Source organism: Tamandua tetradactyla, chromosome 26 (assembly GCF_023851605.1).
Source record: "Tamandua tetradactyla isolate mTamTet1 chromosome 26, mTamTet1.pri, whole genome shotgun sequence".
Classification (NCBI taxonomy): domain Eukaryota; kingdom Metazoa; phylum Chordata; class Mammalia; order Pilosa; family Myrmecophagidae; genus Tamandua; species Tamandua tetradactyla.
In genome coordinates this window covers 13,281,146-13,308,785 of record NC_135352.1, presented here as the reverse complement: position 1 = coordinate 13,308,785, position 27,640 = coordinate 13,281,146, and the positions used below count along the sequence as shown (strand labels likewise).

Sequence of the window (27,640 nt, the reverse complement as noted above, 5' to 3'; positions counted from 1 at the left end):
TTGCTCATCTAGATGGACTCAGGAATGTAGTATGTCTGATTTATTTATTGGGTGCAGGAGCTCCTTTTTTCTAGAGCTCTTCACATTCACCTAACTACTGGTGAAGGCTTGAATCCGAGTGAAATGTTCCGATCAGGAATGTTAGTCCATTCTCTCCATGTTCTTAGTTGATCAAAGGGAAACTTCGTGCCCTTTGCAAGACCAGCATCTGTTGCCATTTGGTCATAGTGCACGCAGCCTGCTCACTCGGTATCTTAAAAACAAAAACAAAAAGTCAGTGGGGAGGAAACAAGGACTCTCAGTGCTGTCAGGCTTTGGAATATTGTGAGTTCGGCAAATATACATCCTAAAAGTTTTAACCATTAACTATCCTCTCATCTCCCTTCCAAAAAAAAAAAAAAAGCCACAGGCCTTTAACCTATGTGAAAATTGCTCTTGTTGTGGTTGTCGTGATTAAATCCTTTTGGTGTGAGATTACCATGAAGTCAATGGAAAAGGTGTTGTGTTCCCTTCTTCAGTGAGGAAGTCAGACCAGGTGAAGCTTGGGTGCTGCTCAGTGCAGAAGATGATGACATGGCCTTGACTGTGACCCTCCCACACATTCATTGCTCTCTGAAGTCTCTCCATGAAACAAAGGGGGAATAATGTACTGAAACCATTCTGTTTTCCAAGTTGGTACTGCAATCCTGTTCTTTGAAATGTTCCCCACACATACCTCACCTCCCTCTCCACCCCTAGTGGATTAATTTGCAGATCTGTGAGTTAGCAGAGTTCTCAGATAGGAATAGGATGAAGAATAAGCACATGGCTTATTGTAAAGCCCTGAGATGTATTCCCTTTATGGAAATCTCTAGGATATTCATGCAATTCTTTTGTTGTACTGGAAATTCATAATAGGCACTCCTCCTGCAGGAGGTAGCGTCTTTGTGGGGCAGAGATTTTCTCCGGGATATTTTTGCATTTGTTAAACCCCATTATGCACATTATCCCCAAACAAAACAAAACCAGAAAATACAGGTAAGCAAAAAGAAAAAAAAGGGAAATTAACAGTCTACAACCCCTCCCCCACAACCAGTGTTCACACCTTAGTGTCTTTTTTTATGTCCTTTTCTCCGTACCTACACACAGACATAAAATATAAATCTCATGTTTTAACAAATATGACATCATATTATTTTAGTGTTTTTTTAAATTTCACATTATGTTGTAAGCATGTTTGCATACCTTTGGCATGCATTCATTCAGAAATGAATAAATTTCTGCAGCATCATTTTTAATTCTGTATCCTATGCCAGAGTATGAGTGTGCCTTAATGTATTCCATCCGTTCGTTTTTATTGGGCATGGAGCTTGTTTCCAGCCTCTGACATAAACTGAACTGTCCCTCCTCCATGCTCAATTTGTGTGTACACCCTTAATGATTTCCTTTACTTAAGCTCTCAAAAGCAGAGTTTCTGGGTCAAAAGGCATACTTTTTTAAAAAGACAATTTGATGTTTATCGCCAAGTCTCCTCTGAAACACTATACTAAGTTATACTCCCACCAGGAGTGTGAGCAGGCCCAGTTTCCATCTTCCTGCATCCTTGGCCACTACAGTTCAAAGACATTTCAAAGGTTGCAACTTCCCTTGGAGTTTTTCCACAAGTGCGTTTTATCTGTGATTCATAATGAATATTCTGGTCTCATTTCTGCAGCACCTGGATGTTACATATTGACTTTTTTTTTGACCTACATTTCAAGTTATCTCTCCGAATTGTTTCTGATACTGCTGTAGACACTAGAATACTTATCAGATAATTGCCAAAGATGTCATCCTTGAGTTCATTGAACACAATGAAGAGTACTGATTTTGTGATCTTAGGTATTAGGTGCTTGATGTATTTTGCTGCCCATTAACTTAATATCTGAAGTATGAAGATGAGGCCTATACTTTCTTGTTCGGTGTGCATCTATGGAATTTCACTGAATCGGTTCCAACATTTGTAAAGTGAAGCAATACCACTGCCAATTAAACTGTATTGTCAGATGCATCCTGATGTCTGAGATGTTGCAGTGTGGAAACATTTGTCAGAACTGATGGGTATATCTTCACATCTCTGCTTTTCTTGTCCATGGTTGGCCAGAGATACTCTTGGACCCTTCAGTTACCTTGACATAAGTTTTGGTGGATGGCAAGCCAAGGACATGCTCAGAGGGAATTTATTTATCCTATAAATACAGTTATAGGATATGGTGTGCATCTACCTGTTGGACATTCCTTTTCTCCCCTACAAGTTGAGGAGGGGGTCCTGGAGCGCCAGTGTAGAACCTGCCATGAGTATTCCTTAGCCTGAAGGACAGACGATTAGGACGTTTTCTTCCTTCTGGAGGGCTGTGTTCACTGCAGATGCCCACAACATACCAAGAGCTCAGTACTGTCTGAGGAGTGGATCTCAGGTCTCCCCATGTGGGCAGGGCAGTCGTGATTAACCCCAGCCCACAAGCCTCCTTAATTGTTAACAGAACATTCCCGTGGAGCCCAGCGCCCTCCCCAAAGCCTACACACATGTTGTTTGAGTGTGACTCTAGGAAATGAGCAGATGTAATGGAAACCTCAGTCTTGCCTCATCTTGATTGTTATGTATCTGAGGAATTTGTATGTCCTTTAGTGTTTAACAGCATTTTTAGGGCATATTCCCATTGAGGTCATGGAATGCTGAATTTATATGCACAGTAGCACCTTTTTCAAAGGAAATGGAAACTCTTTTTGAAATGAAAGCATGCCTCCTTTCCTTGATTCTGGCTGACAGATGGTGAAGGAATTGGCAGAGAGAACACTGATTAGTGGTGCAGAAGTCTGACTTCCCTGGGGTGCAGTCATTGGTACTTTTTGAAGTACCAGTGAAGCTGGGGGTGCCTTGTACCTTCTGGGCAGTGGTCATTCCAGGCAGTGATCAATTTCCTGTCTTATGTATCTATAGGAAGCATAGGGCAAATAATAGAAGATCTACAAATTGTCAATATTCTGTAATATAGACGGAGCTTAGAAATTCAGTGAGAGAACAGTGTGGGCCAGAGTAAAACAGGCTTTGTGGAAGAAAGAGATGGGTCTTGAGGAAATGGTATGATTTAAATAGATCAGAGAGAGAAATGGATACTGGGATAGGAGAGTTTTACCATCATATAAAAATTTGGAAGTAGGAATGGATGTGGCATATGGATAGGGCAGTGAGAAGCCTTATCTGGTTGTTAATTTTGAATGAATGAATGGATGTGTAAATGAATAATAGAGTTTTGGGGTTATTTTAGAGAATTTTCATTTGTTAGTGTCATTGGTTCCTCAACCAGTCCTGTTCCCTAAGTGATAGATGTATGTCTAGGTAGAAAGTTAGATGCCTGCAGAACCCATTGCTAATATATACCAAACCTTTTTCTTTTTTTTTTTCTACGCTCATTTTGGGTACTAGGACTTTAAGACTAGCCAGCATTTTTATCTGTGACTATTCTCCCTTACCTCCCTTGATGAAGTTGCATACTCCACAGCTGCACGTGTTTCTTTGCTTCTTAATTCTGCTTATTCAGAATAGCATGTTTTTTGTTTGTTTATCAGTTTTCATGGCTCCGAGTTTTGGAAACTGAAAAGATAACATGTAAGGGATACAGACATTCCATAGATATTTATTAGATTCCAACTTGACTGTATTAGGCCGTGGTCATACAATGGGTAGCAAACAGGCAGGCATGGCCCTTGACCTTCCTGGAACTTAAAGGGTAGTGGGAAGGGTATATTATGCAACCATAAGCACAGGTAAATATAGAATTACAAACTGCGATAAGTGCTATGGAGGAAAAGTATAGTTGGGGTGAGAGCCGTAGTTGATGGGTGACCAGGGGACCTGCTTTGCCTTGTCCGGGCTCTGCTCATATTCCTTTCCCTATGCTGATTCATTTAATCTTCACTACAGCCTAATGAGTTGCAATGTAGGAACCTTTATTCTCCCTGATTTACAAGTGAATAACCTGAGGCCCAGAGAGTTAAATAACTTCTTCTCAGTCACCACTAGTAAATAGCAGAGCCTGGACTTGAGTGCAAGCACTCGATGTAGAATCTGTCCTATTAGGCTGGATCTCTACAACAGTCTGAAGCGCTCTGTTTGGAGATTATTTCAAGGGCATCAAGAGATCTATAAAGCCTGGTACCCCTTAGGATCCTGCTTCTATACAGAGAGGAATTCGAGACATGGGACTTGCCCAAACCCTCAAGGAACAAGGCACCCTCTTGTCAAGGAGGTGAGTCATGCAGTCATAGCATCTCTAGTTCAGAAAATCTGCCTGCTCTTTGACTTCCACTCACCATGATCTAGTCATTTCCACCTCTCCTATCCCACTGATCTGAACTCTAAAACAAAAATGTGAGGCCCAATAAACTCTCCCCCTTTTAGTTCATTCCTTAACTTCTTAGGAGTGCTGTAACAAAGAACTGCAAACTACGTGGTTTAACACATCAGGAATTTATTCTGTGACAGTTCTGGAAACTAGAGTCCGCAGTCAGGATGTCAGCAGGGCCATGCTTCCTCAGAAACCTGTAGAAGTGAATACTTTGTCTTCTCCTGAAGGCACTACTTTCCATAACCTGAAAATATTCAGAGGCTCCTCAGTCGAAGGATCTGGCATATAAAAAATGCTTTGCAGACTATAAAACACTGTACAAATGTATACACCACCACATTTATTGTTATAGTAGCTATTTCTTGGTTCACATCCAAAGCTTTGCATGGTCAGGACCTCACCTGCATTTCCAAACTTAGTGCCCACTATCTACCAGTAGTCCTTAACCTCCACCCAGCAGCTAGTATAGTGATAATGCCCTGTCCTTTTTTTAAATAGTAGTTTTTAGATATACTTCACATACCATAGAATCCACCCTTTTAAAGTATACAGCTCATCAGCTTTGAGTGTATTCAGAGGTGTGTAACCATCACCACTGTTTAATATTAGAACATTTTCATCACCCCTAAAAGAAATCCCATATCTATTGGTGGCCACTCCCCATTTCATGTTCCGCCTAGCCACTGCAACTGCTAATTTATAATCTATGGGTTTGCCTTTTTTGGACATTTCATATCAATGTAATAATATAATGTGTAGCCTCTTGTGTCTGGCTTCCTTCACTTTAATGTTTTCAAGGTTCACCCATGTTATAGCGACAAGTTCCATACTTTGTTCCTTTTTATGGCTGAATGATATTCATTGAATGTATGTAAATTTTGTTTATCCATTCATCTGTTGATGGGCACTTGGATTGTTTCCACTTTTTTTGGTTGCTCTGTTCTTGCAAAAGTGGTCCACCTCCAAGGCCTAAATTTCTGGTGCTTGGAGTGTTTTTTTTCCATCCTCTCCATGTGTTTACATTTCATTTTCCTTCCAGGCTTAACCCTAGCCAATGTGGCTTGCCACCTATTATGTCAGCTATTGACTGAGCACGTGAATAGGGTACCTACTATTTTACTTACTCTTTTGTATATTTCTACATGTGTAACTTTATGTGTGTTTAAACCTTGAGCTCATTTTTTAAAAAGACAGTTCATTAAACAAATATATATTGAACACTTATCTATGTGCAAGGCACATAGTGGGCAGTTGGAATAAATCTGTGCAAAAAGCTAAGATCCTGTCATTGTGGAACTTACATTCTAAAGGGCTTTAAAAAATAATAATTAAGTTCTGGTCTTTTATATCTCCAGTACCTGGTCACGGCTATCATACAGCATAGATCCTTAGTAAACACTTGATGACCATGCCATTGAAAGTTTCTTAATAGTATTTTTACACTCTAATGAGGCCACTAAATCTCTGAACTGTATAGGTTTCTATCATATTTCTCACTGCTCCTGCAATCACAGTTGCTAAGTGTATTCCCAAAGACAAAGGAACATGCTTTCCCATTGGATAATAGGGGCAAACTCGGGGAATGCACATCTGACATCCTCCTATATGTGTCTATACTCCAGACCTTTGCCTGCCTCTTGCTCCTTTCCTGGGCTGCTAAGTAGAAGTTTCAGTTTTATTTCATAGACTGGAATCTTGCAGAGAAAGCCCATGGGAGGCGAGGATGGAGTCTGTTCCTCACTTACTGTCAAAGTTGAGGAACTCTCCCTCCTTCCTGTTCATTTATTAGGAACGTTTTTTCCTGACAAAACTGAGGCATGCCTGGCCCCGAAACAGGCGTCTGAGGGGTGACTGCCAGCTGCTTACCCACCTTGCCATTAATGATTGTAATTAATCAGGTATCCGTTTCTTCCCCAGTCTTTTTTGAAAATGATGGTAGAGTGGCTCTCCCAGAATAACGTAAGAGTTAATGACTTAATATTTGCAGAGGCCTTTGGAAATGTTAAGTGCTCAGTGTTCTTATCTTCTCTCTGAGCACAGTTGCCTTATAAGGCCGTCCACTGGGGCTGAGAGACGCCTGTGGGAAGCTGGGCCAGCAAGTGAGACTACACGACTGTGGCAGTCCACGACAGTTCCCGGAATGGGCTCAGATTTCCTATTTTAATACTGGAGATACCACTTTTTTCTTCCTAATTGTTAGTGCCAACCTCATAAGCCCTCCCCTGCCCCAGCTTTACTGCATCTATTTTTAGCACCCCTTTTCCATGATCCTTACCCTCTCAGAACCAATTATAGAAATATTCACATCAAAGTTACCTTTTTTGTTTTTGGAAAGATAAGCTATTTACCCTAAGAATTACTTTGAAGTACATTCACTCTGTTTTATGCTGTATTTAAAAATAATAGTAGCAGACATAGCAGTCCAACAGTGCTCCAAAATCAGCGAATTAAATGGTGAGGTGTAGACTTTTACAAAAGTTTGTTTGCTTTCCTTGCATGAAATGGGCATTTCTTTCCAAACGGAAAAGAAATTTACATGTTTGAAAACCAGTCTTAGAGATTTTCCCTCCTACCTTGGTTGTCAGGGTAGTGATATATAGATTTATGCAGTTGCAGACTTCTGAAGGCATCAATGAAATGCTTTTGTCCACTGCCGTTTCTTGAGCAGCCCAAGGTTGGGTCTGGAGCCAGTTCCTTTTTAAAAGCAGACTGCACTCTTCTAATCACTCTTGCTCTAATTGATCCCTATTGTCTCTCTGGAAGGAGAGCTATCATCTATTTCTGGATCCCCTAATATCAAGTAAAACTAATCCTATATTTTGAAGTTTTTAATTTGTAAAGTGAAGAGAATGCTAGCCATTCACATCCTGCTCCAAGAAGATCCCATTAACAGTGATTGCTGTAAAAGTGTACCAAAATGTTTCTTTGCATTAAGATAGGGTGCTCTAGTTTGCTAGCTGCTGGAATGCAATATACCAGAAACAGAATGGCTTTTAAAAAGGGGAATTTAACGTGTTGCTAGTTTACAGTTCTAAGGCCGAGAAAATGTCCCAATGAAAGCAAGTCTATAAAAATGTCCAAATTAAGGCACCCAGGGTAAAGATACCTGGGTTCAAGAAGGCCCATGAAGTTCAGGGTTTCTCTTTCCATTGCAAAGGCATGTGGTGAACATGGTGACATCTACTAGCTTCTCCTCCAGGCTTCTTGCTTCATGAAGCTCCCTGGTGGTGTTCTCCTTTATTTCCAAAGATCGCTGGCTGGTGGGCTCTGGTTCTCTCATCATTCTGTCATGGTTCCATGACACTCTCTTCGCTCTCAAAAGGGACTGTCTCCAAAATGTCTCTTTTATAGGATCCTAGTAAACGAGTCAAGATCCACATAGAATGGGTGGAGACACGTCTCCATCTAATCAAGTTTAATACCCACAATTGATTGAGTCACATCTCTGTGGAGATAACCTAATCAAATGTCCAACCTATAGTGCTGAATAGAGATTAGAATAAACCCTTGCTCTCACAAGATTGATTAGGATTTAAAACATGGCTTTTCTAGGGTACACAAATCTTTTCAAATTGGCACTTAGGGGTAGAAGGTAAAAATATTATTTCTTATATTCTTGTTGATCTTTGGAAGTATTTTGATAATACTTCCCTCTTTTTTTTTAAGAGTCCTCAGAACGACAGGGATTGAGTCATTTGTAACCATCCATGCCAGCTTAGTGGGTTACCATCGTTTTCATTAATGATATACCTGTGTTTGCCAGGACAGGTACGCTTGTAAGTAAACAAAATTCCTATTTTGAGGCAATGAACAAATATTTTTGGTGAGCCTTTGCTTTCCTGCATATGTGTGAGGGTTGATAGGCAATCTCTTGTTTATAGGAAATGGTGCAAAGTTAAGGAACTTTGGCCTTTTTGTGGTGGTGGGAAATGGGACAGAGCAGGCGGGGCCTGATGCTGGTTAGCTCATTTGATCAGAGCAGCCTGCTAATGAACCCAGGGTCACTGGGCCAACCAGCCAGCTCTGCTTTGGGTAGCTCAGCCTCCAGGCTGGTCAGTGTGTGTGTCGTTGGTCACGAAGCTGGAGTACATAGATAGGTCAGTGCAAATCCATCAACAGACCCGGAAAAAAGAACTCAAAATAGGTAGCCTATTTGTGGCACTTTAATTTACAGGGATACCCTAACAAATATTTGCAAAGTTTTCTTTAAAAAAAAAAAAAGAAATTTTTCCCTGATCAATAACAAAATGCATGTTTATTGAAGCTCTTAGAAGAGGACAAAAAAGTATAAAGAAGGGAACAAAAATCTTTTGTCGTCTCACTACTTATGGGTTACATTTTGGATTGTTCTATTTTTGAGATGTTCCCCCCTTGGCTTCCAGGGTACCATACTCACTGGACTTTCCTCTTCCTCTGTGACTCCACCTCTCCACTCTCCTTTTCACCTTGGCTTGGTCTAAATAGGAGTGTCCTGGGTCTTCATTTCTCATTCTCTTCCAGCCTCCTATAGGGTGGCATCCTTTGGCTTAGACTTCCGATTTCTTCACCATCTCCAGTGGAATGCTTCCCATGTGCCTCAAGCTAAGCATCCAGGAACTAATTTCAGTGTCCTTACCACCAAATCTTTACTCCACCGCTGTGCTCTCCAACTGTAGGAGTCCCCTTCCCCAGGTCTCAACTCTTGCCTTCTTCCCTTCCCTTCTCTAAGTACTCTAATCCATAGCCAAATCCAACAATTCTGCCCCCCCATTTCTCACATCTGTTGACTTCTCTCCACCTTCTCTCCTGCTGACCTAGATCAGGCCACCAGCAAAGCCATACCAGCCTCTCAGCTACCTTCCTGTCTTCATCCTTGCCTCCCTTCAGTACTTCCGGGGTAACCTTCCAAAAAAAGTGAAAATGTGTTTTCTTATTCTTCTGCTGAAAACCCTTGAGTGTGCCCCTTTCCCAGACAGCCTGCAACACTTTCTCCTGCAGACTTTATGCTCTGGTCATACTGAGCTTCACTCACTTCTCAAATAATGTGCCAGCCTCTTTTTTCATTTATTCAGTAACCATTTATATTGATTTTCTACCATGCCAGACACTTGGTTCTGGGAATGGGATTCAGGGAACACAGGGTCTAGATAGGGAATGGACCTGGCTCCTGGAAGGGTGTAATGACTGGGTGTGTGGAAAAACCTGGGGCAGGGACGTGTAGTTAACTGCTTGGGGTGTTGCAAGGCAGAGTGGTTGCATGGTGTGCCTGGTCCAGTGCCTGGTACCGGGAAGTCCTGCCGCAAGTGTTTGGGGTTGCTTTTCCACTGGACCTTGAAGAGTGAAAGACAACTCCTTGGGAGAACTGTGCAGGAAGCCACATTGCCCAGAGGGGAGGACATCTGATTGCTTCATCTAAAATAAACGTTACTAAGGTTTGTGCATTTGGTTTTAATATTAGCTCTACACTTACGGTTACTGTGTATAAGGCTGCATTAATGTAACACAATGAGTCCCTTTTGTAACACTCCAAGTCATGTTATATAGCAATGTGGGATTTTCAAAATTGGGAAATCCCTGTGAGCCAGGCTGATAGAGAACATTGTTTCAAGATATCCTGGTGATATGTAGGCTGGAAGAGCTGCATATACAGTGGCCACATTCCCTGCTTCGTTTGGATTTGTTTTGCATCATCCTGGAGAAATAAACTAAACAAAATGATAAAGGGCAGAAAAGGCCTTCCATTAGTGGAGTTAATGTTTGTGAAGATGTTAATCCATAGAAAATAGAATGCTCTTTGCTCTGGACTCTTACACATATGCTCTTTTGCCCTGATTATCCTCATGACGTTTGTGTTTTTCATTTGTTTTTCTTTTGGTCAGGGAAGCTTGTTCTTTTCACTTAATTTAAGAATACAGTAAAATCTATTATGTCTGTGATCCCTGCAAAGTTCAGATATTTTACTTCTATATAAAACAGAACAAAATATTTCACAATGACTGGGTAAGCTTTTATCTGAGTACTTGGTGCTGTTGGACACCATCTCTGCTTTTTTTCTTCACAGTCTCTACCTCACAATGAATTTTCCTTGGTTAGTACCAGATAACTGATATTATCAGTGGCTGAAATCAATGTGCAACCTTCTCACAAAACTTGTCTCAAAAACTTTAGAGAGTTGCAAAGAACCATAGAGAGATCATCTCCCCTAATTTTTTTTGTCTGCTTTTTAATATTTTTATTGTAAAAACTTCCAACATACAAACATTCTTGACATACAAACATTCCATACATGGTGTCCAATCAGTGGCTCACAATGTCATCACATAGTCATGTATTCATCAGCATGATCATTTTTGAACATTTGTATCACTCCAGAAAATTAAATTTCTTTAATTACAAAGAAATAAGTACTTGTGACTAAAAATAAACAATACAGAAGTAATAGAACAAACAATTAAAATTTCCCCTCAAACCTCCTATTCTCATCCTAATCCCTGTCCCAGACATGTAACCAGTTAATGGCTTACAATGCAGTCCTTCAGACTATTTTCTATGTATCTATTTATTTTTTATTTTTTCTGTGCATTTAAATACTTACGTGTAGATAAGTGTTTTTTGTACATACTATGCAAGTGATTTGCTCCCTTTTTTTATTTTTAACTTGACAATAAATCTTAGATCTTTCATGTCAGTATATACAGCAGAGCTGTAGCTTCTTTTTAACAGTCATGTAGTATTTCATTGTATGGCTGCACCACGATATATTTAACCCTTTCCTGCTGTAGGACTGGGTTATTTAATAGTTTTGCTGTAATAAATGCTATGGCAGTAGGCATCCTTTGGCACATGTGCTGCTATTTCTAATACTATAGTAGAGCTCCATTTTATTGATTCAACTAATTATAAATCAACTATATATGTTCTTATGTAATTAAAAATGTAAAATTTTATTTTGCATAGGTGTTGCTAATGATAGATGTACATCAGTAAATAAAATGTGTGTGTGTGTTTTGTGTGTGTGTGTGTGTATAACCATATGGATTTGAATGAATAAATCACAGAGTTGGGAAATTTAAGAAATCTTTGAAGATAATTTTTACCATAACCCTTCTTACAATTTACTCTTTAACTATAGAACTTAAGTCTAATGTAAGTAGAATTTCTTGATAAAAGGATTATATGTATTTAATTTTTTGGATAGATAACACAAAATTGCCCTCTAAAATGACATCAGTTTACAGTCCTATCAATGAGGTATTAGGCTGTCCAATTCTTCATACCCTTTCTAATATTAGCTATTATTTTTCTTACTCTGCAATAATTGCTGGAAGAAGGTATTTCATAATTTTAATTTGCATTTTTATTATTAACAGTTTAAACTTTTCATGTGTTTATGGCTTATTTTTAGTTTTGAATGACTTGCTTATTTATATTCTTTGCCTATTTTTCTGTTAGGTTGTCTTTTTACTGATTTCTAGGCATTCTTTGTATTTTGCAGATATTGATAGTTTTGTCTTTAATATATTTTGGAAATATTTTTCCCAGTCTTTTGCTTGTTTTTTAAGGATTGGCCCAAGCTGTCATTATAAGTTGTCAATGTGATTTTGTCTAAAAAGCACAAGAATGTTAGTTGAGAAAACTTTGAACTAATAACAAACGTCAATAAGGTAGTCATACAAAATAAGCATGTAAAACTCAAAGGCCTGTATATCTACATTAGAGTGTGTTTATGTGTATATATAATCTATTTTATAGTATATGTATACTGTATAGTTTATATACACAATTTTTATTTATAAATATATGAATACTGTATATGTACACACTAGTATAGGAAATCAGTACCAGTTGAAAACATAATGATAAAAATACCATTCTTAGCAGCAGTAATTCTGAAGGGCACCAAAGACCTGAATAAATGAAGGTTTTTTTTTGCATCTGCAGACTTTGTTGAGATATATCCACATACCATATACTCCATGCAAAGTATACAATCACTGTCTCACAGTATCATCACTTAGTTGTACAGTCATTATCACACTCAATTTTAGACTATTTTCATTGCTCCAAAAAGAAAAAAGCAGATACAAAAAAAAGAAAACCCAAAACACCCCATATTCTTTATCCCCCACCCCACCCCATTATTGACTCCTTAGTATTGGTGTAGTAAACCCGTTACTGTTCCTGGACTGATTACGTATGAGCAAGATTGGAGACTAATTTATGTATTTAATTTTTTGATAGATAATGCGAAATTGCATTAATATATTTTGGAAAATTATGTATGCATGGAATTAACTTCCTGGACGTTCCCAGGACTTAAAAGGAAAATACTAGGCAAATCTGACAAGTAAACCTCTGTGTGTTTTCCTGTAGCAGAAGATTTTGGAGGTGCAGGGCAGAGTGTCCTCCTGGGGGGACACTCATTAGAAAGGTTATGATTTTGAAATTTGGCATGAATTGTCATTGAGAGTTAAAAGTTCAAAATGTTTCTCTGATTTAAGTCATGAAAATGGTGACTTTTGAATTATTTTTCTCCCATGCTTTAAATTTGTGCTGAATTGTGAAGAGGAGTGAAGAGTGCAGAGTGCAGGGATCAGAGGGGGTTTAGAATTTGTGTGTAGTTATTTGCGTGGAAATTTGTTTTTGTTTTCCTTAGGGTTTTTTTTTTTTTTTTTTGAGCGTGGTGGGAGCTTGGTCAGCTGCAGAGACTCCTGTAGCACATTTGATAGCATCTGGGGTGGAGCGAAGGGGGAAACACGTTTAATCACAGACTCACCAGCTTCCTGCTCAAAGACAATCATTACCACGCAGAAGCTCCCAGGCTAATTTAACTTTCGTTTTAGATGGGCAAATTTGCAACAATAAATTTTTTTCCAGTAAATGTCTTAAAGAAAAGGAAGGAATTGTTTGACTACTCTCTGGTGATGTTTTCATGGACTTGGTGTTTTGTTGCTTTGTGTGTTATTTGTGCGTTTCACATTACGATCTCCTTAAAGTATAGATGTTATAGCCAAATACTGTATTTAGAATTATTATATTTGAAAGCACAACTAACAAATTATCTTTTTTTAAGCCGACAAGTTACCTACTATGTGCCCAGCACATGGAAAGATTAAACACAAGGTTAGAAAAGGTTAATGCCATGACAGATCAGAATGAAGTGAAAACTGGGAAGGGAATTGAGGGAAGGTTTTTAGACACAGAAGTTTATGGGATCATCTACTGTTATTTTAAATTACACGTATCTGGCCTTTGTTTAGGCACGAGAGTGTTCCATGGCACTTCCTTCATAGGAATTTAACAATGAGTAAGAGAAACCCAAATGTTTATTTCTGAACAAATGTTTAAAAATTGTCTGAAGGTAAGATTTCAGAAAGCCTTCCAGATGGGCTCATTGTCTTCATTTGTTCCTTATGTTAGCAGGACCTAATCCCACTCAGGCCGTCATGGTAAAAATGTAGTCAAAGAAGTGCGATGCTGGTCATGAGACAATATGGAAGAACCTTGAAGGCATTATGTGGAGTGAAATAAGCTGGGCACAAAAGGACCAACATTGTATGATTTCTCTTCTATGATATACTTAGAATGAGCAAATTCACAGAGACAGAAAGCAGAATGGCTGTTACCAGGGGTGGTGGGAGCAGGCAATGGGGGAGTTCTTACTAAATGAGTACAAGTTTTGGTTTGGGATCATGAAAATAGTCTGGAAATAGAGGTGATGAAGGTTGCACAGTATTATCAGTATACTTGATGTCAAAGAATTGTTCAGTTATAGTGGCTAAAATGGTTTTTATGTTATGAGTATTTTACTACAATTAAAAAGAAATTTTTAAATGTACCTTTTTCAAAAGGAGAGAAATAGCACAGTTTCTTAATGATTGACATTGAATTGGTCTGTTTTACTGAAGCACAATTGAGTTTTCAATAAAGTTTGTTATGCCTTCTGTTTGTGAGCTGGGACGCTCAGTTTATCTTAGTTAGTATAGAAACTTCCTTATTTGCAGTCATCTTTCATTTTGTCGAGACCATCTGTCTTTGAACTTCACCTTTGCAAAGCAGGGTTGAGAACCAGGTCCTGAAAGGTACCACGTCTGTGCCCTGGCCGTCTGCTGCCGTGGGAATAGCAAAGAAGAGCTGCTTGGCCGGGGCTTAGAGCCTGTTACCGTGGGTGCTGAATCCTCTTGGGCTTTATCATCTGGTTTCCCAGCCTAGCCTCCCTGTCCAACAGTCTTACCAGGGCTCCTTTTTTATTCATCCTCAGACAGGAAAGCCAGACTCTCAAACATCTGTAATATTTGGCCCTTATCTCTTTGTTCATGTGTCCCGTCACCTTGTGGATATTTATAGGTCATCAGTTCCGCTTTCATTTGAAGACCTGTCTGGCAGGGCTTGGCACCTCTTTCCTCTTTGTGTGTGTGGGGCCTGGTTGCCTGGCTGCAGCCTAGGGGCACTGGGTAAGGATTGGTTTGGAATGGGAAGCCTGGGAGAAATCTTGGATTAGGCCTGTGCTTATTCTCCAAAGTGTGTGTGGCTTCAAGGGGCTTAGGGAAAACCTACTGTTGGACAATCAACCGTTTCCCTTCTATTTCTTCTTTACTCTCTCCTTCCCCTTTTCTTTCCTCCTTTAATCCTTCATTTCTGCTTATATCTCAGGTCTCCCAGTGCAAAGACTGCCCCAGGTCCACTCATGCTCATCTGGACCAAAGAATGTGGTATAGATTGGCCAGGGGCTAGGAGACATCCTGGAAAGAGTAAATCTTAGTATAAAGTTTGTCCGAGATAAGCCACATGGGTCAGTTGAGAAGAGGGCAGGCTCCTCCTCTTGGGAAGAAAAGCCTGATGGTGAAGGCATTTTAAGCTGGATCTGCACTCAGCAGATCCGAGTGGATGAACTTTTTATTTCTTCATGCCTAAGTGCATGGGCTTTGCAGCCAGCCATATTTGTTTTGAATCCTGATTGCCTAGACTTTCTTTGCCACTTATTAGCTGTATTATCTTGGGCAAGTTACTTAATTTCTCTGAAACCAGTTCTTCCTGTGTAAGTAGGGAATAAGAAAATCTACAAAGTAGGGGAGTGATGTGGACCGTAGCCATGATTGTAGATCTAATGCCCCAATAGAAGTTAAATAGCGTGCACAAGTAGAAAGTTGTCGTTATTACTGTTAGAAAAAGGATACCATTGAGAAATGTAATGAGGACAGACTATCGAATGATCGGTCAATAAGGCCAGCTTCGTAAGGATGAAAATTCACTTATAAACTGGTTACTTAACGTGTGTGGTTCTTTTGGATTTATAACTAGTCTCATAGCCATAAGAGAGTGATAATAATCATGACTATATCACGGCATTTTTGTGAGGATTAAAAGATATTGTATGTAAAACAATATGTGGCACAGTGTCTGGTATAGCATTTGGGTTCTAACAGTAACTATTACTTTTACTTCATAGTAAACTTCAAAGCACAGTTCATGGCTAATAAAAGAGCCTGAAATGCTAGCAGTAACAATTATTTTACTGTACTATATGTCCTTCGAAACATGGATTTTCTATTTCCAAAATTTTTTACATTCTTGCAGTATATTTTTCCAGAAGATACATATCCACATGCACACACAGACATTGGTGTTAGCCCATTTTTAAACATTAACTCTTTACTTCATTATTACTTTTGTAGACATTTCTATCTTCTTTCAAAAGTTAAGATCAAGTTCCTCAGTATATATAAGCCTGAGCCCTGTTCTGTTACTATTCTTTGCAGTTATGATTTAAATGTGTATTTTATATGTAGAATAATGTTAAAGTTTACTTTCTTTATTTCTTACATCTAGCAGAGTAATTAATATGTGGTAGGCACTCCATAAATAGTTCTTCACACTTATTTGATTTCCCGATCTTTTTTTTTATTCAATTTTATGGAGCTATCCTCACATACCATACAATGCATCCAACGTATACAATCATCACAGCATCATCACATAGTTGTGCATTCATCATCACGATCCATTAGAACATTTGGATCTAGATGATGATGATCTAGAGAAAATTAGAACATTTTCTCTATCTTTTATATTTTTCCTTACATTGACAATGAAACTGTTTGCACTATAGTAATTTTTTTTCTTTTTCCTTTTCTTTTTGGTGTTTTGACAGGTTAACTCTGGATATTAGCCTGACACTGAACATGTTTTTTCTTTCTATCCCAGTTTTGTTGAAATAGCTACTTTCCTTAACCAAGGAATTTTAGTAAGAATTTGTACATTTTTCTTTCTTTTTTTTTTTTTTATACATGGGCAGGCACCGGAAATCGAACCTGGGTCCTCTGGCATGGCAGGCAAGTGTTCTTGCCTGCTGAGCCACTGTGTCCTGCCCAATCTGTACATTTTTCAAGCATTAACTTATCGAGTCCTCATAACACTCTTATAAGGAAGTACAAGCCTTCTCCCCATTGAACAGATGAAGAACCATAGCCAGAGAGAGGCTGAATAGGGTGCCTGAGCTCACAGCTTCCGTGTGATAGAGGCAATATTTGAACCCAGACAGAGGCTAACTGCAGCATTGGTGTTCTTAATCGCTCTACTTCTTGCTGCCTGGAGCATGCCACGTACCCGAAGGCTTTTCTTACTGTCTCAAGAAAAGGGATGTACATATTCCTTTTTTTAAAAAATTTTATTAATAAAACCAATCAACATACAAATGTGGACATTCTTAATGTATGAATATTCCATAGTTGGTGTGCAATCACTGGCTCACAATGTCATCACATAGTTGTATATTCATCATCATGATCATTTCTCAGAACATTTACATCACTCCAGAAAAAGAAATAAAAAGAAAAAACTCATACATACCATACCCCTTAGCCCTCCATCTCATTGACTACTAGTGTTTTCCTCTACCCAATTTATTTTAATATTTGTCCCCCCATTATTTATTTATTTTTAATACATATGTTTTTACTCATCTGTCTATACCATAGATAAAAAGAGCATCAGAACAAGGTTTTCACAATCACACAGTCACTTTGTAAAAGCTGTATCATTATACGATCATCTTAAAGAAACATGGCTACTGGAACACAGCTCTACAGTTTCAGGCACTTCCCTTTAGCCTCTCTAAAACACCTTAAACTAAAAAGGGGATATCTATATAATGTGTAAGAATAACCTCCAGGATAACCTCTTGACTCTGTTCGAAACCTCTCAGCCACTGACACTTTATTTTGTCTCATTCCTCTCTTCCCCTTTCAGTCAAGAAGGTTTTCTCAATCCCTTGTTGCTGACTCCCAGCTCATTTTAGGATTTCTGTCCCACATTGTCAGAGAGGTTTACACCCCTGGGAGTCATGTCCCACACAGAAGAGGGGAGGGCAGTGAGTTTGTATGCCATGTTGGTTGACAGATAGGCCACATCTGAGCAACAAAAGAGGTTCTCTGGTGGTGACTCTTAGGCCTAATTTTAAGTAGGCTTAGCCTGTCCTTTGTGGGGATAAGTTTCATATGAACAAACCTCAAGACTGAGGATTCGGCCTGTTGATTTTGTGGTCCTCACTGCTTGCGAGAATATCAGGCCTTCTCCAAGTGGGGGAAAGTTGAATTTTCCCCCTTTCTCACCATTCCCCCAATGGGACTTTGCAAATACATTTTTATTCACTGTTCAAATCACTCTGGCATTAACTAGGGCATCACTCTGGACAAACATCTCATGCCCTACTCAAGGTTCCATGTACTTATGGTGTTCAATTAAACTGTCTATATAAATTATATTAGGGGATGCATGAGTCAAAATATAAATTTTGTACCATATAAACATTTTTTTGCTTTAGTCTTACCCATAAGTTAAAGTTTTAAAATACGAATTACCGTCAATTTTCATCACCCTGCAATATTGACATTCCTTTGTTTTTCCTCATGCAAAAACATTTTTTAATTTGTACATTTAGTCACTATCATCATACACTCTAGGCATTCCTAGATTATACTTCTCAGTCTTTATTGTCTTTCTTTCCTTCTGATTTCATTTGCGCCCCTAGGCCTCCTCCCTTTATCATTCTCACATTCAGCTTCATTCAGTGTACTAACACTATTGTACTACAGTTAAGTAGTATTGTACTATCCATTTCTGAATTTTTACAATCAGTCCTATTGCATAATCTGTCTCCCTTCAGCTCCAATTACCCAATATCTCCTCTATTTCTATCTCCTGATGGTCTCTGTTCTTAGCTGGAATTTTCCTAGTTTATTCATTAATGTTACTTCATATCAGTGAGACCATACAGTATTTGTCCTCTGGTTTCTGGCTAATCTCACTCAGCATGATGTCCTCAAGGTCCATCCTGTTGTTACATACTTCATAACTTTATTCTGTCTTACAGCTGCATAATATTCCATTGCATGTATATACCACAGCTTGTTTAGCCACTTGTCTGTTGATGGACATTTGGGCTGTTTTCATCTCTTGGCAAGTGTAAGTAACGCTGCTATAAACATTGGTGTGCAAATGTCCATTTGTGTCCTTTCCCTCCATGTCCTCTGAGAAGATACCTAACAATGGTACTGCTGGGTCATATGGCAATTCTATATTCAGCTTTTTGAGGAACCGCCAAACTGCCTTCCATAGCAGTTGCGCCATTTGACATTCCCACCAACAGTGGATGAGTGTGCCTCCTTCTCCACATCCTCTGCAGCACTTGTCGTTATCTGTTTTATTGATAATAGCCATTCTGCTGGGTGTGAGGTGATATCTCATTGTGGTTTGATTTGCATTTCCCTAGTAGCCAGAGAAGTTGAGCATCTTTTCATGTGCGTTTTGGCCATTTGTATTTCCACTTCTGAGAAATGTCCGTTCAAGGCTTTTACCCATTTTGTAATTGGGTTGTTTGTCTTTTTGTTGTTGAGTAGAACAATCTCTTTATATATTCTGGATACTAGATTCTTATCTGATATATGTTTCCAAATATTGTCTCCCATTGTGTAGGCTGTCTTTTTTGTCTCTTGACAAAGTTCTTTGATGCACAAAAGTGTTTAATTTTGAGGAGTTCCCATATATCTATTTCTTTCTTCAATGCTTGTGCTTCGGGTGTAAGATCTAGGAAACTGCCTGCTATTATAGATTGCTAAGATATTTCCTATATTTTCTTCCAAAAGTTTTATGGTCTTAGAGCTAATGGTCTTTGATCCATTTTGAGTTAATTTTTGTATAGGATGTGAGATATGGATCCTCTTTCATTCTTTTGCATGTGGATATCCAGTTCTCTAGGCACCATTTATTGAAGAGACTGTTCTGTCCCAGGTGAGTTGGCTTGACTGCCTTATCAAAGATCAATTGTCCATAGATGAGAGGGTCTATATCTGAACACTATTCAATTCCATTGGTCAGTATATCTATCTTTATGCCAGTACCATGCTGTTTTGACCACTGTAGCTTCATAATACACCTTAAAGTCAGATAGTGTGAGACCTCCGACTTCATTTTATTTCTCAGGATATTGTTAGCTATTCAGGGCACTCTGCCCTTCAAGATAAATTTGGTTATTGGTTTTCTATTTCTGAAAAGTAACTTTTTGGGATTTTCATTGGTATTGCATTGAATCTATAGATCAATTTAGGTAGAATTGATATCCTAACTATATTTAGTCTTCCATTCCAGTCCTGAACATGATATGCCCCTCCATTTATTTAGTAGGTCTTCTGTGATTTCTTTTAGCAATTTCTTGTAGTTTTCTTTGTATAGGTTTTTTGTATCCTTAGTTAAATTTATTCCTAAATATTTTATTCTTTTGGTTGCAATTGTAAATGAATTTTTTTTTTCTTGATTTCCCCCTCAGATTGCTCATTACTGGTATATAGAAACACAACATATTTTTGAATGTTACTGTTGTCACCTGCCACTTTGCTGTACTCATTTATTAGCTCTAGTAGTTTTGCTGTGGATTTTTCGGGGTTTTCGACATAATGTATCATGTCATCTGCAAACAGTGAGAGTTTTACTTCCTTTCCAATTTTGATGCCTTGTATTTCTTTTTCTTGTCTAATTGCTCTGGCTCGAACTTGCAACACAATGTTGAATAACATGGTGATAGTGGACATCCTTGTCTTGTTCCTGATCTAAGGGGGAAAGTTTTCAGTCTTTTCCCATTGAGAATGATGTTTGCTGTGGGATTTTCATATATTCCCTTTATCATGTTGAGGAAATTCCCTTCTATTCCTAGCCTTTGAAGTGTTTTCAATAAAAATGATGTTGAATTTTGTCAAATGCCTTTTCTGCATCAATTGAGATGATCATGTGGTTTTTCTGCTTTGATTTGTTGATATGGTGTACTGCATTAGTTAGATTTTCTTATGTTGAATTATCCTTGCATACCTGGGATGAATCCTTCTTGGTCATGGTGTATAATTCTTCTAATTTGCTGCTGGATTTGATTTGCAAGAATATTCCTGAGGATTTTTGCATCTATATTCATTATAGAGATTGGTCTGTTATTATTATTATTTTTTCTTGTAGTATCTTTGTCTGGCTTTGGTATGAGGGTGATGTTGGTTTCATAGAATGAGTTAGGTCACCTTCCCTCCTCTTCAATTTTTTTGAAGAGTTTGAGCAGGATTGGTACAAATTTTTTCTGGAATGTTTCATAGAATTCACATGTGAAGCCATCTATCTGGTCCTAGACTTTTCTTTTGGGAGCTTCTTAATGACTAATTAAATTTCTTTACTTGTGTTTGGCTTGTTGAGGTCATCTATTTCTCCTTGAGTCAGTGTTGGTTGTTCATGCTTTTCCAGGAAATTGTCCATTTTATCAATGTTGTCTAGTTTATTAGCATAAAGTTGTTCATAATATCCTCTTATTACCTCCTTTATTTTTGTGGGGTCAATGGTTAGGTCTCCTTTTCCATTTCTGATTTTATTTGCATCCTCTCTTCTTTTTGCCAACCTTGCTAAGGGTCCATCAGTCTTACTGATTTTCTCATAGAACCAACTTCTGCTTTTGTTGATTTTTCTCGATTGTTTTCATGTTCTCAATTTCATTTGTTTCTGCTCTGATCTGCATTATTTCTTACTTTTTGCTTGCTTTCAGGTTAGTTTGCTGTTCTTTCTCTAGTTCTTCCAAGTGAACAGTTAATTCCTTGGTTTTTGCTCTGTCTTCTTTTTTGATATAGGCATTTAGGGCAATAAATTTCTGTTAGCACTGCCTTTGCTGCATCCCATAAATTTTGATATGTTGTGTTTTCATTTGCCTCGAGATATTTCCTGATTTCTCTTGTAATTTCTTCCTTGCCCCGCTGGTTGTTTAAGAGTTTGTTATTGAGCCTCCATATATTTGTGAATTTTCTGGCCCTCTGCCTATTATTAATTTCCAACTTCACTCCTTTATGATCTGAGAAAGTGTTTTTTATGATTTCAATCTTTTTAAATTTATTGAGACTTGCTTTGTGACCCAGCATATGGTCTATCTTTGAGAATGACTCATGAGCACTTGAGAAAAAGGTGTATCCTGCTGTTGTGGGATGTAATATTCTATAAATGTTTGTTAAGTCTAGCTCATTTATTGTATTATTCAAATTCTCTGTTTCTTTATTGATCCTCTGTCTAGATGTTCTGTCCATCAATAAGAGCAGGGAATTGAAGTCTCCAACTATTATGGTAGATGTATTTCTCTTTTCAGTGTTTGCCTCATGTATTTTGGAGCACTCTGGCTCGGTGCATAGATATTTATGATTGTTATGTCTTCTTGTTGAATTGTTCCTTTTATTAACACAAGTGTCCTTCTTTGTCTCTTTTAACTGTTTTACATTTGAAGTCTAATTTGTTGGATATTAGTATAGCTACTCCTGCTCTTTTCTGATTTTTGTTTGCATCAATTCTCTTTTCTCACCCTTTCACTTTCAACCTATGTTTATCTTTGGGTCTAAGATGCGTCTCCTGTAGACAGCATATAGATGGATCCTGTTTTTTAATCCATTGTCATTCTGTGTCTTTTGATTGGGGAGTTTAATCCATTAACATTTAGTGTTATTACTGTAAGGGCAGTACTTTCTTTTACCATTTTGCCTTTTGGATTTTATATTGTCATATCTAATTTTTCTTCTTTTTACCTTGACTGATAGTCTTCATTTCTACACTTTTCTCCACACCTCTCTCTCCTGTCTTTTCCTATCTGTCTCTAGTGCTCCCTTTAGTATTTTATGCAGAGCCAGTCTCTGGTCACAAATTCTCTCAGTGATTTTTTGTCTGAAAATGTTTTAATTTCCCCCTCATTTTTGAAGGACAACTTTGCTGGATATAGAATTCTTGGTTGGCAGTTTTTCTCTTTTAGTATCTTAAATATCTCATACCACTGTCTTCTCACCTCCATGGTGTCTGCTGAGAAATCTACACATAATCTTATTGGGCTTCCCTTGTATGTGATGGATTGCTTTTCTCTTGCTGCTTCCAAAATTCTTTCTCCTTGACATCTGATATTCTGATTAGTACGTGTCTTGGAGTATGTCTGTTTGGATCTATTCTGTTTGCACTTCTTGAATCTGTAATTTTAAGTCTTTCATAAGAGTTGGGAAATTTTCAGGGATAATTTCCTCCATTAGTGTTTTTCCTTCTCTTCTCCTTCTGGGATACTCACAACACATATATTCCTGCTCTTCATGTTGTCATTCAATTCTATGAGTCTCTGCTCATATTTTTCCATTCTTTTCCCTATATTTTTTTATGCTTGCTGGATTTCAAATGTCCCATCCTCCAGTCACTAATCCTATCTTCTGCCTCTTGGAATCTAACATTGTAGGTTTCCATTGTTTTTTTCATCTCTCCTACTGTGACTTTCATTCCCATAAGTTCTATGATTGGTTTTTTCAGACTTTCAATTTCTTCTTTTTGCTCATCTCTTGCCTTCTTTATATCCTCCCTCAGTTCATTGATTTGATTTTTTTGAGGTTTTCCATGTCTTTCAAGCATCCTTAATTAATTGTTTCAGCTCCTGTATTTCATTTGAATTGTTGGTTTGTTCTTTTGACTGGGTTATATCTTCAGTTTTCCTAGTATGATTTATTATTTTTTGCTGATGTCCACACATTTAATTTCCTTAATTAATTTATTCTGGAGATTGTTTTCACTTTTACCTAGAATTTTCTTGCTGGATGACTTTGTTTTCTATCTGTTCTTTGATGTTCAGTTTAGCTTATTCTAGACCTCTAGCTTAGGTTTTGTTTAACAGATCAGAATTTTTGAGTTTTTGTTTTCTTGTTCTTGCTCTACCTGTATGGTGCCTTCCCCCACCTCCCCCCCATTAAGGAGGGTGTACTTAGGTATTATAGGCCCCAGTCAGATTTTCCCAGACCCAAACTGGCCTTCTCTCAGGAGGAAAGAGTCACCTGTGTCCGTTTCCCTGAGGGTGAGAACAAGCAGGTTGAAAGACTTTCCTATGAAGCCTCTGGACTCTGTTTTTCCTATCCTGCCCAGTATGTGGCACTTGTCTGCTTGCGGGTCCCACCAGCATAAAGTGATACAATACCTTGAACTTCAGCAGATTCTTCCTGCTGGGGCGTGGTGGAGACAAAGAAGAGAGGTTGTAGGCTGGTTTTAATTGCTTCATTTTTCCAGAGCCTGGGATCTGAATTTCTTGAGGGAGGGATTCCACCTGAGCTGGGCCCCACCCCTCTCCTGGGGGAGGCACAGCCTCCAGACAAGCTCTTAGACAAGCTCAATTCCACTCTTGCCTGGGGCAGTTGGAGCCCGAGAAGTCCTGCAGTTGTATCCAAAGAGCAGTCAAGCCATAGATACCCAGCCACAAAAAAGAAAAGAAAAAAAGTCCTTTTCAGAGCAGGACCCCCATTCCTTGGGTTTGCCAATCAAGAGCTTAAGTTGGTATGTTGCTCTGTGTATCTCCAGGTCCTATGTGCCCCCTCCTTTCCTTCAAGTATTTTGTGCTGTCTGATCCAAAAAAAACTCTTTTTTTTTTTTTCTGTCAGCCCTGTCCCCTCTGCACCGGGACAAACCAGCAACCTCAGCTTTTACTTGAGGTTCAGCTGAGCTAGGGCCATTTTTAGTAGTCAGAATTTGTTAATTAATTCCACAATTGGAGCTTGGTTGCTCTCAGCCCCTTGCTGCTAGTAAAGTCCCTTTCCTTCCCCCACTGGGAAGCAGCCTGTGGGGGAGGGGTGCTGGCTGCATGGCTTGGGGGACTTACGGTTCTGGGTGGGATCACAACCAGTCCAGCTTGTCCAGACTGGTGTATGCTGTGTGTCTGGTCACTGATGTGGCCCCAACAGTTGTTCTTTACTGTTCCTGGCTATTTATTAGCTGCTCTAGAGGATGAACTAAATCCCACACCTCACTAAGCTGCCATTTTGGACCATCCTCGACTTATATGTTCTTGACTCTTGAACTACTTAAAAGATGACCAGCCTGAAGCTAAGCAGTGGTAGAGCGAAATCCAGCAACAGAAGAATAATGTTATGTTCACATGCCAGGGACGCAATGATGGTGACATATTTTCATGTCCACCAGTAGCCAAAACTGCCTACCTATAAGTAAGCTTCCTTATATTTAGACTCCTTGGAGATTCTTTTTCCTCAGGGGGCAGTCATCCTTTTAATCTTGTGGTAGAAAATTAAAGTGAGTTTCTGTGAAGTGTGGCTTATTTTAAGTTTTCTTTTAAATATTAGTTTAGAGAAGTTAATTAAGTACCTGGCCTATGGATCTGCGTCTTTTATTTCTCCCTTTTTTTCACCATTTAGAGGGAAGGCTCTCCTTTGGAGAATTAGATTACAAATTGGAAGGTTTCTGCCTTATCCATAAATCATGAACATTCGGGGTCCTGAACAGGTCCAGGCTTGCATAATATGACTTGAATAAAGTTAGACAAACATTGCTATCTCAGATCATAAAGGCCTTTTGAACAGTCTAAGGCTAAAGTGTTTGTCACAGTTTCAGGTAATGCCTAAGAGGGAGAATGAGAGAGGACTTTCTCATTTTGCTGGCAGTGATTTTTCACTTACTGTGTCCATGTGTTATAAGTTGCATGGTGAAGCAGTAATTGTTAATGTTTTTAGGAGTCATTGATCCCTTTGATCTGATGAAACCTACTCTCCCTAGAAAACATACACACACGCACCATGTTTTCCTCACAACCTGCTAAGGCTCACTAACATAGGTTTTAGAGTGTATGGCAGATCATCATGGATCTGCCCCTTCTCCCCCTTCTGTGTCCCATCCTAGATGCCTGGGCTCTAAAATTCAGCTAATTTTATATTCTCGCTCCCCTCTCTATCAGCTCCCAAGTCTTCCTGACTCTGGGGAAGGGAACCTCAGAAGCGAAGGATAAACATTCCCTCAAATTCCCATCAGATATTATTATTATCACTTTAGGAGGCAGACCCTGCTTTCTAGCGCTGCTAGCCAAACAAGAATTGGTGCAAAAGGACCTCAGTGAGCTAGATTGCCTTTGCCCTATCTCCTCCTCCCCTCCTGCTCCACAGAATTCCCTGCACTCACTCACCTTTGTGTACCTTGGCACGTGCTGCTCTCTGGAATGCCTGTGCATTCTCCCTCCGCCCCAGGAATGCCTGCTCATCTTTCAGTGCACAGCTCCCTGGCAGCCTCTCACTCCTCCTCTGTGTTTCCATAGCAATTTTCAAAGGCCTCTGTTACAGCACACAATATCATGTTGTAATTGTTTTTCATGTTTGGCTGACTCTACCACCTGTAAACCAAGTGCTTGCCTTAATCATCTTTGATCACTTAACACAGTGTTAGGTGCTAGATATGTTTTCCATGCAGAGTTTAAACAAGAGGGCTATAGGGTAAGACTACCAGGATTCACATTTGGACTTTGCCCTGTATTCTAGCTTTGGGAAAATTGCTCTCTTAAGCATTATTTAGATTTACAGACATTTAGCTGATTCTGTATCTCCAAGTTTTAAATCCCAGTACAGATCAAATGAATAAAGCTAGGGCACCCACAGAGGCTTTGGTAGGCCATTCTTTCTACAATCTACCATCCATTTTATTTGTGTAATTATTAACTGCATCTGTTTGAGGGCTTTAAGTCATTTACAGGTAGGGGCTGTGGGAATATAATGCTTTTTTTTCCTTTTTAAATGGGGTAGGGAATAGAGTGTACACTATTTTAATGTTATGATTTAAATGTGTTAAAAAATATTGGTTTTGAGACTCTGTAAAGGTTTCATCCACTAGTTTGCCTTCCTGGAACATATAATTCCCTGAGGATTCCTAGGTCAGCTAAATCCTGAAACTCAGAGGGACCAGCCTTTCCAACATTTTCAATTAATTACGTCCCCTGTTCTTTAGTGTGGGTACCTCTTCTCAACATTTTCATGTTTCAGGCATTGCCCAAAGATCCCTGTAGACTGAAAGAAGGGTCAAAGGAGTAAAGCAGGAGGTATAACAGAGAAAATGGGATTTAACAAATGGGTACAGCTGCTGAATCACTGTAATAATATTCTTTCTAGCTTCCAGTGTTTTGGAGCAACTAGAAGAAAAATTCTGATAAGGTGTAATGGTAGCCTCTGACAAACTCTGAAATCTGTTCTGTAACTACTTATTGAAGTGTGCTTTGAAAAATATTGCCTCTTTCTTTGCCTTGTATATTTATATTTTACAATTAAAAAAAGTTAAAAAAAAAATCTTGTGTTTTTCAAATCACTTTTCAAAGCAATCCCAGCAAGCATTGGGGAGTTTAATGGTTCACCACCAACTTTAGCCCCACTAACAACATAATACAACCTTATAGAAATCTTTAAGAAACACTAAAATAAAATACAAAGAATGTCAGTGAAGGAGCTCTTTCCTTAGTGTTTTTTATTTGCAGGCAGGATAGAGATGTTGCTCTAAAGTCATATAAATGTAATAATATTTTAGATATGAAAGAATCTTCACTAGTCTGGCCTTTTCTTCTCTTACAAAGGAGGAAACTGAGTTCCAAGTAGGTTGAGTGATTTGCTGTATAACATTGCATGGTAGATATGGACGCAGGCCTGGGGTCCTGGACTGCCCTTGCTTCCCCACTCTGTGCTGGATGGAGTCCCTGGCTGTCTTCGAGTCCCCAGCTTGCTTCTAGAAAGCCTTGGACGGCCAAGACAATATCTCCTTTGCATTTTCATTACTAAATTTTGCCTAAATTAAAAGTGGTGAAATCTAGGCTTCCTGGAAGAGCATTTAATTGTCCCTTTTACAGAATCAGAACAATTACACCACAGAAAGTGTTGGACGTCTCAATGACCCCGTCTAGTGATTGAAATACACGTCTCAAATTTTTTGTCATGAAATTTAAAAGTGGCCTTTAA

General features: G+C 38.8%; 1 protein-coding gene and 1 long non-coding RNA gene across 6 annotated transcripts in view; one reads left to right on the top strand and one right to left on the bottom strand.

The window, feature by feature from the left end:
- The window catches only part of RBPMS (RNA binding protein, mRNA processing factor), a 188,378-nt gene that overhangs the window by 13,722 nt on the left and 147,016 nt on the right, over positions 1-27,640 (top strand). The gene's annotated exons all lie outside the window — the stretch shown is intronic.
- On the bottom strand, positions 28-27,017 carry LOC143669904 (uncharacterized). 2 transcript variants are annotated; one of them, XR_013169113.1, is made up of 3 exons: positions 25,834-26,261; positions 3,493-3,613; positions 28-253 (listed from the first exon to the last, which is right to left on the bottom strand). It is a non-coding gene; the product is annotated as an uncharacterized LOC143669904 (long non-coding RNA). The 2 variants fall into 2 exon arrangements; XR_013169114.1 differs by lacking the exon at positions 3,493-3,613 and having other exon boundaries at positions 25,834-27,017.